Source organism: Amphibalanus amphitrite, unplaced genomic scaffold (genome assembly GCF_019059575.1).
Source record: "Amphibalanus amphitrite isolate SeventyFive unplaced genomic scaffold, NRLGWU_Aamphi_draft 000242F_arrow, whole genome shotgun sequence".
NCBI classification, from domain to species: Eukaryota; Metazoa; Arthropoda; class Thecostraca; order Balanomorpha; family Balanidae; genus Amphibalanus; species Amphibalanus amphitrite.
Genome location: NW_024881737.1, coordinates 524,952 through 537,697, shown reverse-complemented (window position 1 = coordinate 537,697; position 12,746 = coordinate 524,952). Strand labels below are relative to the sequence as shown.

The following is a 12,746-nucleotide window of genomic DNA, read 5'->3' as shown; positions in this document are numbered from 1 at the left end:
AAGTCTGCCCACGCGCGCTGTTGTATAGCGCTGCTCCAACGTTGTCTACATACAATTTAATGATCGGAGATCAGGGGGGAATGTGGAGTTATTTCTATTATCAAACTATGTTAGTAATTAGAAGTGCCTACATGATTTAGGTCACTCACTAATTATGAGGTGCCGGAGTGAATATGCACATGTCATATGCCGCGTGATTCAAAAATGCAAGAACGGCAATTTGGAGCAGCAGCGCGGCGGCGAGGGGGGAGCCGTAGAGGAACGGAGGAAAGTGGATTTATTGATATGGAGTGGAGTGAAGCAATTGTAGAAGCGTAATTGTTGAGTTCATGGCGGATTTCGTATTGAGTTGAAATCGATAAACGCTTTACTTTTATTCGATCTCTTTCTAGTAATACACACCCCTCACGACGCGACCATCACAGATACATTTTGTTTTGTTCCAAGCTAGTAGGTCAGCATAAGTTGTTTCATAATCTAACTAGTTTGAACTCGGTAGGCCAGCGTATCAATCCATTGTTAATCTAGTGTTAATTCCAAGTCTGTCAATCGATTCTCAATTCTTACAAGTGCTATTCGAGATAAATCGACGGTCAGCGTAGGATTGTCACATCCGTGGCATAGATTAATCATGGGGATAAGGTTTGATACGAAGGCGGCCCAAGAAGTCGTGACGTGTTCAGTTACATTCGGATAAGGAGAGTAAACATTGTAAATACCAAACATTATTCTGCTCCTTCGGCAGCTCAGCGCCAGAACAAGTCTGAATTGCCTTCCGGGTTGTTATTAAATCAGCATTGAGTCGTTTCGTGATTCGCGTTCATCTAACCGATACAAATCTGAATCACCATTTCAATCGTTATAAATTTTATCGCTGTTCGTAACCTGTCAATCAATCCCCCTTTCTCTCCTAGCATTATCAGTACCTAACTGATATTGATGCTAGCTCCCCCGTCGAGGTATATCAAAGATTAACGTAGAAATGTTACGGTTGTTAAATCGATGCATCATTTGAGGCAATTGATCATAAACATCAAGCGAGTTACCGTTCAATGTGACGTGACTATGTCAAATGTCACCCTGCTTGTACACGTCTAGTTGGTTACGGAGGGAAGCGAGAAATTACCGCAGCTCATGTCCTTCATGTAGAATAAAGACGCACCGACGACAGCACCACTAGCGCCACCTACAAGATCCAATGCCTTCAGTGCAGACTCCGACAGTGCTCACTGCTCAGCTGCAGCTGACAATACTAACAGTGCCACCTAGCATGGAATACGCCACCCTGGTTCCCAAAACTGCCATGAGAGGTCGCCACATAACCCTGAATCTGACGCGTATGCGAGTATGCGTAAGAGACAGACGGGCACGGGCAAGGATAGAAAGAGTTAAGTGAGTGATGAGTGAATGAGTGGACGCGTGCGGGAGTGGATGAGTAAATTGGGGCGTGAGTTGGTATGTATGTGAGAAAGAGAGCAAGATGTCGAAGTTTCTAAATCAGTAGTTATAAAGATCGATCTCATACATGAAATATTTTGGTACAAGTTCGACAATCCAGACCAACCCGTGACTCCCTACCGCCACCTAGCTAACGTAGCCTTGACGACATCCGCTAGGAGTCGCCAAAATCACCGATGAGTCAGAATGGGCGCCGATCAGATCTGAAGCAGGGTCAGGTCACCGCAGAGCTTTCATTACAATCAATTAAAGGCCGGTTATCACCTGTCCCTTTGTGTTTGCTTAATTTACAAATATTGTACAATTTCGATAAATCCCGTTTGCCTAAAAGACTCAACGATATGGTTCAATCTTAAGACCTGCGACAGTGAGTTAGAACAGATAATCGAGAGTGAGAGTGAGAGTGAGAGTGAGAGTGAGAGTGAGACATAGACATAGACAGAGACAGAGACAGAGACAGAGACAGAGACAGAGACAGAGAGAGAGAGAGAGAGAGAGAGAGAGAGAGAGAGGGTGAGTGAGTGAGTGAGATATCCAGGTGTAATACTTCATTTATATCTGTAGGCAAAAGCGACCTTCATGCTAAATTAAACCAGAGAAAGACAATGACGCGAATGCTTTGGAGCTCACAAATGCGATCTGGTCCCCCCGCCGCTGGATCGGAGAAAGCACGGGCCCATGAAGTCCTCAGCTCAGCTGAACCGCGGGCAGTACACGAATATGGACCTGCTGAGAGAAACAATTAATATGTTAAGATAGCTGGACGAATACCTAATTCAACTATTGACCCATCCTGACTTCAGTGAAAAATGACGGACACAATTGCGGGTGGTTAAAGGGGAGAAAGAGGGAGCAGAGTCACATACGACCAAATTTTAGGAAATTTTGGTGAACAACCCTATAACCCTGGTCTAATTCAGGGAGAAACTGGTTACCTATGTCAGTCGAACTCAAACTCTGCATTGCAAGGCATGCCACCAAATCAGATTAGCAGACAATTATAGGCTAAAGGCAGGAATGAAGAATTAATTGTGTTATGATTGAGCGTGTATCACTAAAACTTAGAAATTCAAAGAAAGAAAAGACCATGGCTGAGTCAGATGGTGTTAGATTCAATTGAACAAGCACCAGGGACTTATGAGGAAATTGCACCAACCCCAGTCACCTTTCTAGTGTCATTCCCTAACGAACAGGTACTACAATATGTCAAGGGTCATTGCCACCCAAGCTAGGAGGACATTCATCTCATGTCATGCGTGGTGTGAAAGCTACTGACAACTATACTTACAAAGTTTTGGAGGGACACGCTGAAATTAATGAATTCAGATGGTAAATCAGTAACATACAACAATTCAAGTCAGACTATTCCCAGTCGCATCCAAGGTTGTTTCATCCGTTTCTATTGAACATGGAATTTCAATGCTAATGACCATTGACCTCTCAGTCTCAAGTCACAACTGATCTCATATCTGGCCTGGGATGCTAGCACCGCAGTTTCGGACCAGTGTGGTTTCACTTAAAAAGGGGTATCTTAGAATTGAAAATCATAAGGCATCAGTGACTACAATCTTTGACGGGTGACGAAAGAGATACAATGAAGATTATACCAGTCTGAGTCTTTGTTGAGCCATTAATTTAGTTTGAAATTAGCACCACTCTCCAATGGCCAGTTCCCATTAGCTTCTTAAAAGTTACTGCTCTTGCCATTTTTTTTTTTATAAATTTATTCTGAATGGTTGAAGGGGCAGATTTGTGAAATCAGAGCTCGCACTAAGCATAGCTTGTTGTGCTGAACCGACCTGCCACCCGACCACGCAATACCAGTTGTATGGCATAATTTTGTCTTAAAGTTTAACATGTCCTCATGACTGGACACAGCCCCCCTTATTTGATATAACCACTTCTCATTGCTGATGTTCCCACTCAGATAATTGGATATCACATTGGCCAAAAGTTGTACACCTTCAACAACATAGTAATCGGTAAACCGAGCTCCCTTAAATTAGAACACCACAAGTCAATTGTCAATTGCAAGTTAAATAAATTATCTAGACCAGTATGTCAATAAAAGTCTGCATTATGAAATTGATTCTAAAAATCGGTTCAGTGGCATAACATGAAATCACATGATTTGGATTGTCTTTAAAACCGAAATGCCAAATTGAGACTAATCCGGCGCACTACCTTAGAGTTCCCTTGATGCAAATACTTACGACCCCAGAGAAAGTTGCGACAGCGTGGCGAGGGACGCCAGACAACAATCCACATAAAAAATATTCATGATCACAAATGATTGGGCACTACCGAGAATTGCTTCATTGAAACCACGTGGAACACCCAAGACAGTCAAGTTGAAATTCCGACCAAAAGTTGGCGTGTCCAAGGTTAGACGATGAAAAGTCAGGATGTACCAACCCGCCGACGACACGATCTTATGACGTCATTACTGATCAACAAGTGTAAACACAGTCTGTTTCCTGGAATATGACGTCACTGAGTGAATATAGAAAGCTACGGTGGAGACGTTTTGGATGATAGGCGTAAATATCGTGTAGATGAAAGGAGTAGTAGATGGTCTGAGTATTTGGCTGTGCAGATTTCTCTATCAAATGACTTTTTTTCATGTCGCGGGTAACAATTGACCCGTACCGCGCAGCGGTGCGCACATGGACTGAAGGGATTCTACGGATCAGACAGGTAAGGAGATACAGAAGGAGTGACTCTGAAGTAGTCGATAGATATTGAAACCGGAATTACCCAAGGAGGAACAGATCTAAGGATGGATGCTAGCCGAAGAGGAGGTATGTTGCAACACTTTCATGTGTTTTTGACTCTGCTGATACGTCTAAGTCTACTAGGATTGGAACTGTCTCACGTTACGGAGGAAGTAAGTAAATATGTTAGGCAGATATCAGAACAAAGAACGCCATAAGACGCCCAAGCTGAGAGGTGAGTCAGAGAGAGAGAGAGAGAGAGAGAGAGACAGGACGAGGGAGCACACTGCCGAAGGTGAGTGACAAATACGAAAATGATAGAGGATAAGGCGAGGAGAATACCGCCGGGATGAGGTAAGTGAATTAAGTCCACCGCGGAAGGATCGCAGCATGCATCACTCATGACGCTAACGCGCTTGAACACACATCTGCAGGACAGAATTCCACGGCGTCGGATAAAATTGCAGGATAGATTCAGTCATGGAGTCTTCGAGTCACACCGGTCAATGATTCAAAGGCGCCACTTGCGGGTGCCATGACTGCATGAGAGTACTGAGTAGGTACCTGTCTATGAGCCCGGTGAGACTGCGGTCGTCGGGGTAGCAGGCTTGTGTCCACCGGTTCGTTAGGTGAAAACGCGTAAGACGGTCTCTCACAGAAGGGCTGCAAGGGTCAGTAACCAACGCCGGCCGCGGGGTTTTAGTAGGGAAACAGAGATGTGCCGTGAGCGGCAAAGGTTGACGGACCAATCATAAGCCACCGAGGAACGCTAATAACTGACGCTACCCGCGTCGATCTTTAGACAAGTAATCGGGGTCAAATGATGTAGGAGTTCGAAGAGAGTGGGCCGGCAGAGATTGATTGAACCAATCACACCCATCGACGAACGCTAATAATGTAATCGCTACCTGCGTTGCACCTTTAGACAAGTAATCAGGGTCAAGTGATGTAGGTGTTCGAGGATATTGGGCCAGGGAGCCCAAGAGGTGCTAGGAAGAGCACACACGATTCCAATGTTGGAACGGGGCGCGATAAGTCGTTGGGAGGTAAGAGTAAGCACTAAGCTTAGATGAAATTTACACTAATCACGGAGTCTATTGAACAAATTGCGTTTATTGTCCCTGATATGTACCGCTGGAGGGAGTTAGAACAATTGCTGGGAGGGACTGAGAGGTCGACGAGGGATCAAATTTATTGTAGTGGGATGAGAGAGGTATGACAAAGAGAGCGAGTCTGAGGGAGATTGAGGTATGCGTCATATAGTGTAAGGACCAGCGGGAGATCTAATCTCAGCATTGAGGGCGACATTAAATGGGGATGTACTCGATTACCTTTGGGATGATAGGCATTAGAAAGGGAGAGAATGGTGGGTAGCTATCAGGTATCAGATAGTGGCTTCAGGTTATGCCCTCAAGGGAGGCATCAAAATTATATGCTTTGGGGAGACATCCGTGTCCTAAATTCCTTATGAGACAGATACCATCCTAGGCAGCGAAGACTATATGTTGACAAGCGACAAGCCAGCCTCATTAAATATTGTTTGTGACGAGCCCCAGGCGCAAGGAACGGTGGCAGAAAGGAATCGGTCAGCTTGAAACCAACGGACCGATCAGCAATTGGAAATGGGTGTGTAAATTACGTTTGAACAGGAGAGAAATCAAACAGCAAGAAAATCAACTCATTAATCAACCATTTGAGGATCTACCAGCCGAGAACACTCACCTGAGGTTGTTCCAGAGCACGGCGCAGGTCGGCAACCATATCGGACAGAAAAACACCCCCGATGAACGAAATTTTATTAAACAATAATTTTTTTTGAAAACATACTCCCCACCGCTTCCGGACCCCCAGGGGGCATCATCACACATCGCCCTCCTGACCAGTCGTTCATCGTACAGCGCCCTCCTGACCTGTCGGCGCCCTCCTCACAACACATCGCCCTTCTGACCGGTTAGCGTTCTCCTCACCATGCAGACAACGCAACAGTGTACAATTAGGAAATCGTTAAGGAACCTATGTTTAACCCTCGCCGGCACAGGCCATTTTGTCATTCGACGGCACAAGGGGGGGGTTGGTACGACCCCCCCTCGCATTTGGCCCCTGATGACGCTAGAGCTTCGCGGAAAAACGAGCGTGTTGCCCGTCACGAGAGGAAGCCAATGATATTTAAGTTTAAGGTCCTAGGTCATCGGTTGACCTTCCAGGTCAGGTCAATGACCCAAAAATCGGGAATATCGGGACCTGTTAGAAAGTCGTAAAGTGTGGCTGCTAAGGGTTTTCCGGGGTGCTGATCACGAATATCGTGTTAGTTTTGATCACAGATGATGTCGTTAAGCGTTCAGATCAGGTCGGGTCAGGTCAGAGGTCAACCGGTAGGGGTCGTGACGGGTATTCGTAGTACCTGTCATCCGTCTCTGACAGCTTCGTAGCATGTTACGAAGGCACCAAAACTACTTCGTAAATGGTCAAATGGTTGCTAAATTCGAATTCAGCTCCAAAAACTAGCCACATGTAAAACTCGAAAAAGTGAACCGAGGTCACCAAAGGCCAATGACCTGACCTGACCTTCAGGTGACCTTGACACCCACCCTAATGCACGGGAGCAACATCAAATCACATGTTTGGACGATTGAAAACACGAAAAGCTTGCAAACGCGCGGCTAATGCGAGCCAACATACGCCGAATCGTGATTCCGGCCAAACATGGTCTCGGAAAAGAGGTCACAGGTCAAAGGTCATTTGGGTCAGGGTCATGAAATTTTCAGGGTAGGTGTCAAAATGATCAATGCGAGGATACTGTAAGTTTCGTCGTGATCGGCCGCATTTTACGCGAGTCATTCGCGAAAAACCTTAGGGGGGTTCCCCCTGTGCCGGCGAGGGTTAAAGTGATATTAGGCGCGAATTAGTAATGAAGCATTTTCCGGAAAATAAAAGCATGACAACGTTTCTAGCGTTTCCGGAACGTTTCCGGAAAGGAACTTGTTTACAACCGTGACCCTCAAAATCATATGCAAGGCCAAACTTGCGGCGAAGGCCAGCTGAGAAGTGTACGCCCCCGTGACGTCACGGCTAATGTTGAAGAGTCGGGCGCCCGGCACATAGGAAAGCTCGGGATGACAGCCCCCTGATATTTGACATTTTAGATATATCGGCAAGGCATAGTACAGGTCTCGCGGGTTTTAGCGGTAGGTCGCTCGGCGAGCGGGAGGGCAACCAGTTCCGCCTCTGTATCGTTGACCATTTGCTCCGCCCAGTTACTCGCGAGCGCGTACTACGGCACATAGTAAAGTGGGGAGGGAGGGGTTAGAGTGGCAGCCTGCGTTGAGGCTAAAACCGGTTTCTATCGTCTGGGCCGGCGACACGACATGCGGTCAGGGGACGGGGAAAGGTCAGAGGTCATTCACAATGTGCAGTACCGCGTCCCGTCCTCTCTGCGTGCTGACCAACGCACGACCTCGGCCGTTGGCCAATCGGCATTGAACGGTCAAGGTCACTCGTAGCCAGCGGGCGGGGTGAGCTGGCAGCTTGCCGATTCATAGGTAGTCGTCCAAAGCTGTAGCCGAGGCCGGGAGACGACTATAATGCTATTTCTTGGGAACAGTTGTCATTTAACCCGCGACCCGTAAGGGTCTCCCGAGCATCGAACCCATTGGGGGGGGGAGCATTTTGCCCCCCCCCAAGATCTCGAGATCACGCAAAATAACGACAAGCAGCAAACGGTGTTGGATGACCCCAACGAGGAAATACCTTTTGGCTCAATTTCATTGACCTCGGTCAAACCGATGACGTCACAGTTCAGGTCAAATGTCGAATTTTCACCGTTTACAGGCATTTCATGACAATTTGCGACGGGGAATTGTTCGTCAAACACATATTTTGCTATTTGGGGTCACTGATAGGGGAGAGTGGGGAAAGATGCCCAGGGTTTTACTATGTCATATATTATTCGAAAATGACGATCGGAAAGCAAAAACTTGGAGTTTCATCGGAAGCCAACATCATTTTTCTCCAAAAATATCACACTTTTGTGCCTGAAATATGATAACTTTTTTTGCTATTAAGCATTTTTCTGAAGATGTGAAAGGGGGCGTCTTACCCCACAGGGTGGGAAAGACGCCCCCTGGCGTTGGGTAAGATGCCCCCTGCACTATAAGTGACATAAATGGGCACGTGAATCGCCTGAACGAATCAGTAGTCCCTTCGAGCCTGCAGTAGACACCAAACGTCATCGTAAGGGCCCTCAAAAGTGGTCGTAAGGGGCTTCAGAGGTCATCGTTAGGGCTATCATAGTCCAGCGTGGCCAAACAAGCCTCCGTGGTAGCGTTCGGAGACCACTGTGGGGCCTTATAGGTCTTCATGATGCTTGAGGGCCCTCGAGCCCATCGTGAGGACCTCAGATGCCAGCGCGGTCCGTGAAGCCAACGTGGGAGCCCTCAAAGGATGTCGTGAGGGGCCCTGGAGCCAATAATGGGGCCCACAGAGGCCGTCGTGAGGGCTCTCAGAGTCAGATGCCGCCCAAAAAGTCGCTGTGTGAGTCGTTGTGTGGGCCGAGAGACCGGCATGGGGAGCACCCGACCGTACTGGACTCTTAATAGTCCCAGATCGGCTTTTATCTCTCATCACAAGCATGTAATAGGTTGACGGGCTGCTTGAAGGACAGCCTACGGATTAAGGGGGGCGTCTTTCCCCATCAGGACAGGGGGCATCTTACCCCAAGGTACCGAAGTACCATTAAACCAGTACAATTTGTTAGCCATAAAACTACACCCTGAAACAAACTGCTTGGGACACAGTACACGCATGTTAATGTATCACGACTATATCAAGGGACGCAAAAATTATCTACCTTCTTTGATATTTACAATGTTTTGACACCAAAATATTTTTTGAAAGCAGCAAATAAAAAACATACATTCACCATCCAGCCGTTGCCCAACTGAGCTTCACAAATTTTTGTGCAGTTAACAAGGCAGGCTTCCGCTTTACGCTAAGAACATTAATTTCCGGGTTCGATTCTTTGTTTGGCCCCTAGAGGGGGTGGGGCGTCTTTCCCACCCTGGGCATCTTACCCCACTCTCCCCTACCAGATCAGGTCACAGAGGTCGGGTCACTGAGGTTCACAATATGAAGATAAATGTTATGTGATGCATGTTTTCTGGTCCATTTTACATGATACATGCGATTATATTGGTCAGGCAACAACCCTTGGGGCCAAATTATGTTATGTTCTGGTTAAGGTCGGGTAAAGGTCAGGTCAAATTAGGTCACATTTCTTATTTGATATTTTTGCATACAATGGGTATCCATTCGATGCAGCTCGTCACGGGGAGTCTAATGGTGGTCTTTGTTTTGCGCTACGTGGTCTAGAATTGTTAAAAATTTAGGTAAAATTGACGTCATCAATTTTGAACAGATTTTTCGCTATAACTTGGCGAAAAAAGGAGGCATTGATCTACAATTTGTTATGTAGATCGCAGAGAGCAGCGACATATAATTTTTCAATTTGGGGGGTCAAAAGCTCAAAAGTTATTTAAGTTTGAAAATCCCAGATTGCGGTTTTGTAGCGCCGTCTTTTCTCTACGCGACCAGATAGACAGCATTGAAATTGCGTGTTAACTGAAGCTTTTGTGAGCGTTTCAAGACTTATTTTGCTCATTTTGCTCGAACATGACCTCAGTTTGACCTCAATAACTCCTGACCTAAGTTAACCTAAGACTTCAAAGTTTGTGTGAAGGTGTCAAATTGATGCCCAGGAAGCTATTGAAAATTTAGCAAGGCTGCGCGCCGCTGTTTTCTTGCTATTCAGGAAAATACACAGGGGGCTATATTGCCCACCCCAACGGGGCGAGGGTTAACCGTGACCTGCTGAGGCTGGAGGTCGTTTCACAACAAAGTTTTGCTTTCTGCCGCACTATATTTCCAAAACTTTGTCACAAAACTGACCAAGAGGCTTAAGAAATATGTTGCATGAATGAAATTGCAGTATCATTAAAAAGGAAACTAGGCGTAAAAGTTTAAGTAACATCACTGTATGCTCAGTTTTTTTTTGCGTTATTTTTAGAACAAAATCTATGTAAGCCACTAAAAAGCAAAACAACGTTGCTTATATAGGAATATGCCATAACTCGCACCAATATCGGCGTTTTCGCAGGCGCTAACATTTGGGCGGGTATGGATCAGGCCCCACAGTTGATCGGCTTTTGATCAAACTAGAGCTTCTTGAAAACAAGGAGCATGTTGCACGTGACGAGAGGAAGCCGATAATACCGAATTTATAGATCATAGGTCATTCGTTGATCTTAAGTCATGCGTTTACCTTCCAAGATTTAAATTTATTTAAAATGAACGTTTATCCTTCTCACAGCTAGCCTGTTCAACGTGTTTCCATTTCCATCGCTAGCGACCTCGCCTTTAGGCCATGTGACCGGAAACCTGCAGCTAAACAGCAGATATTCTAGGGGCGTGGAAAACTTGAAGATTGGCTGTGCCGCAATGTCATTCCTAGCAGGGGTGCGGAGCCGGAGCCGGAGCCGCCATGACATTTCACCCGGAGCCAGAGCCGGAGCCGGAGCCGATTTTATTTCTCCAAAGCCGAAGCCGGAGCCGAAGCTGTCTGAAATTTCCACGGCTCCGCATCCCTGATTCCTAGTGGTTTTGAACCTGGCTATAGATTGGCTCCATGCGCTCCGCAGATCGGCAAATTTGTAGTTAAGCAGCCCTGAAGGCACCGGCCAAGTTCCTCCGCTGGCCCCGGCCAAATAAGAAACAAGGGCACAAGGGACCAAACACACTTTCACTTGTTGGGACATTTCTAATCTTAAGTCTAGAAACGAACGGTTAATGAGACCTAGCACGCCGAATTCTGGCCTATAATGGGTTCTAGAAACTGGTCAAAGATTAAAGGTCATTTTGGTCAGGGTCATGAAATTTTCAGGGTAGGTGTAAACTTTCAATTGCAGATGGCCTGAACTTATTCTGACTCCAGACCGCATAGGTATTCATTTACTTATGGTGAGAAAAATAACTTACGGCACTGAAAGCTTCGCTGCTATCCGTCCCTATTACGCGAGTTATTCAGGAAAAACCAAGGATAGGGGTTCATTCTATCACCCCTAATAAGAAGTAGGGTTTCCATTAAAAGTAAACGGTAATATCGATAAATAACATCTCCTGTATATTTCTCCATTCAATATGATGAGTTCTTTCGTAATGCTAATCAATGCTTATTAGGTAAACAATATTGTAAGTTGACCATGGCGCGACATTTCCATTCTATTTTATCCCGTTCGTTCTAGCCCCTCTCGCCTGCCGCCCCCCCCCCCCCCCCACCACCACCACCACTACCACTAAACCGGCTGAGTTGGCTGAGGCGAGGCTGGCTGAGGCGAGCGTCTCCCCTCCCTTCATGCCAAACAGCGCCTGGCTGTCGTGACCTCTGGCCTCACCGCCCGAAGGCTCGCCCGCTGTCCAAGGACGCCCTGCGCGGGCCGCAGTGATAGCCTCTGCCAAGTCCCGCCTCTATCCACCGTTCACCACGCGCTGGATTCATTCATGCCTCTGTGTTTCAGCGTCCTACCCGTTGGGTGGCACGACTGTAGTCATAGGCGACTGCAGGGAAGCCGCGGTCAGAATGCCCCAAACAGCGAATTTTGAGGTTTTCTTTTAATTTCTCCGAAACTAGCCGGCATACGATCAAACCTTTTTCCATGATCATGGAAGGGAGCTATACGAATAAATCGGTCACATCTTCAAGCCTACAAAGCTGAAGACGAAAAAGATATAGCCGGAAAGGCAAAACCTACGCTTAAAACCCGCGGGACCTGTACATCGAGCTCATACAATCGTTTATCGGGCGTGGTTGTTATTGTCTGCATGAGGTGTGTGTATATGTGTGTGTGGGGGTGTGTGTGCGTGTGTGTGTTTTTTCGTGACTTCACCTGTATGTGGGGGTTGCCCTGTTGGTGATAGAATAAATAAATAAATAAATAAATAAATAAATAAATAAAAGAAATTGCAGCCATCTTAGATCAATATTCTTTGTACTTTCGGTTAAATATTTTGTTATCTGTCTCCAGTCCGGAGCCAAACCAAGTTCTGCACCCCATTTACGTTCGCATGAGCACGTTTCATTTAGTTTAGGTTTTACTTAAATTATATAAGCCCATTTCGTAGTACTTTCTACATTGAATAACCTTTCCAATGTTATATGAGCATCTGACGCAGGTTCAGAGCATCGTTGCACCGATCGCCATTCCGATGGTATCTTGCTGACCAGTGAGTTACACGTCATTATGTCCAAACCACTCCATTTCTGTTTTAATTCTAATGCAGTAAACCACTTCTTTGACGGAAAGTTATACAAATGTTTTACATGTGTGATCTGCAATGCCTTCATTGCTCGCAATTGATAGTTGGGGCATTCCACGATAGATCGACCAAAGCCGTACACCCTCATATTTTATTTTTTGCTTAAAATTGGTCGAATGGGTTGTGATGGGCGAGGAAGCCAGCTGTGCCAAGCAGGACATATTTTAACAAATTTTTACTGCGTCCCAAAGTTGAGCAGAGGGCACG

The 12,746-nt window shown here is 46.2% G+C and overlaps 1 protein-coding gene across 1 annotated transcript in view; it reads left to right on the top strand.

The window, feature by feature from the left end:
• Positions 1 to 12,746, top strand: part of LOC122386166 — a 31,192-nt gene that overhangs the window by 7,253 nt on the left and 11,193 nt on the right. The window lies entirely within an intron of this gene.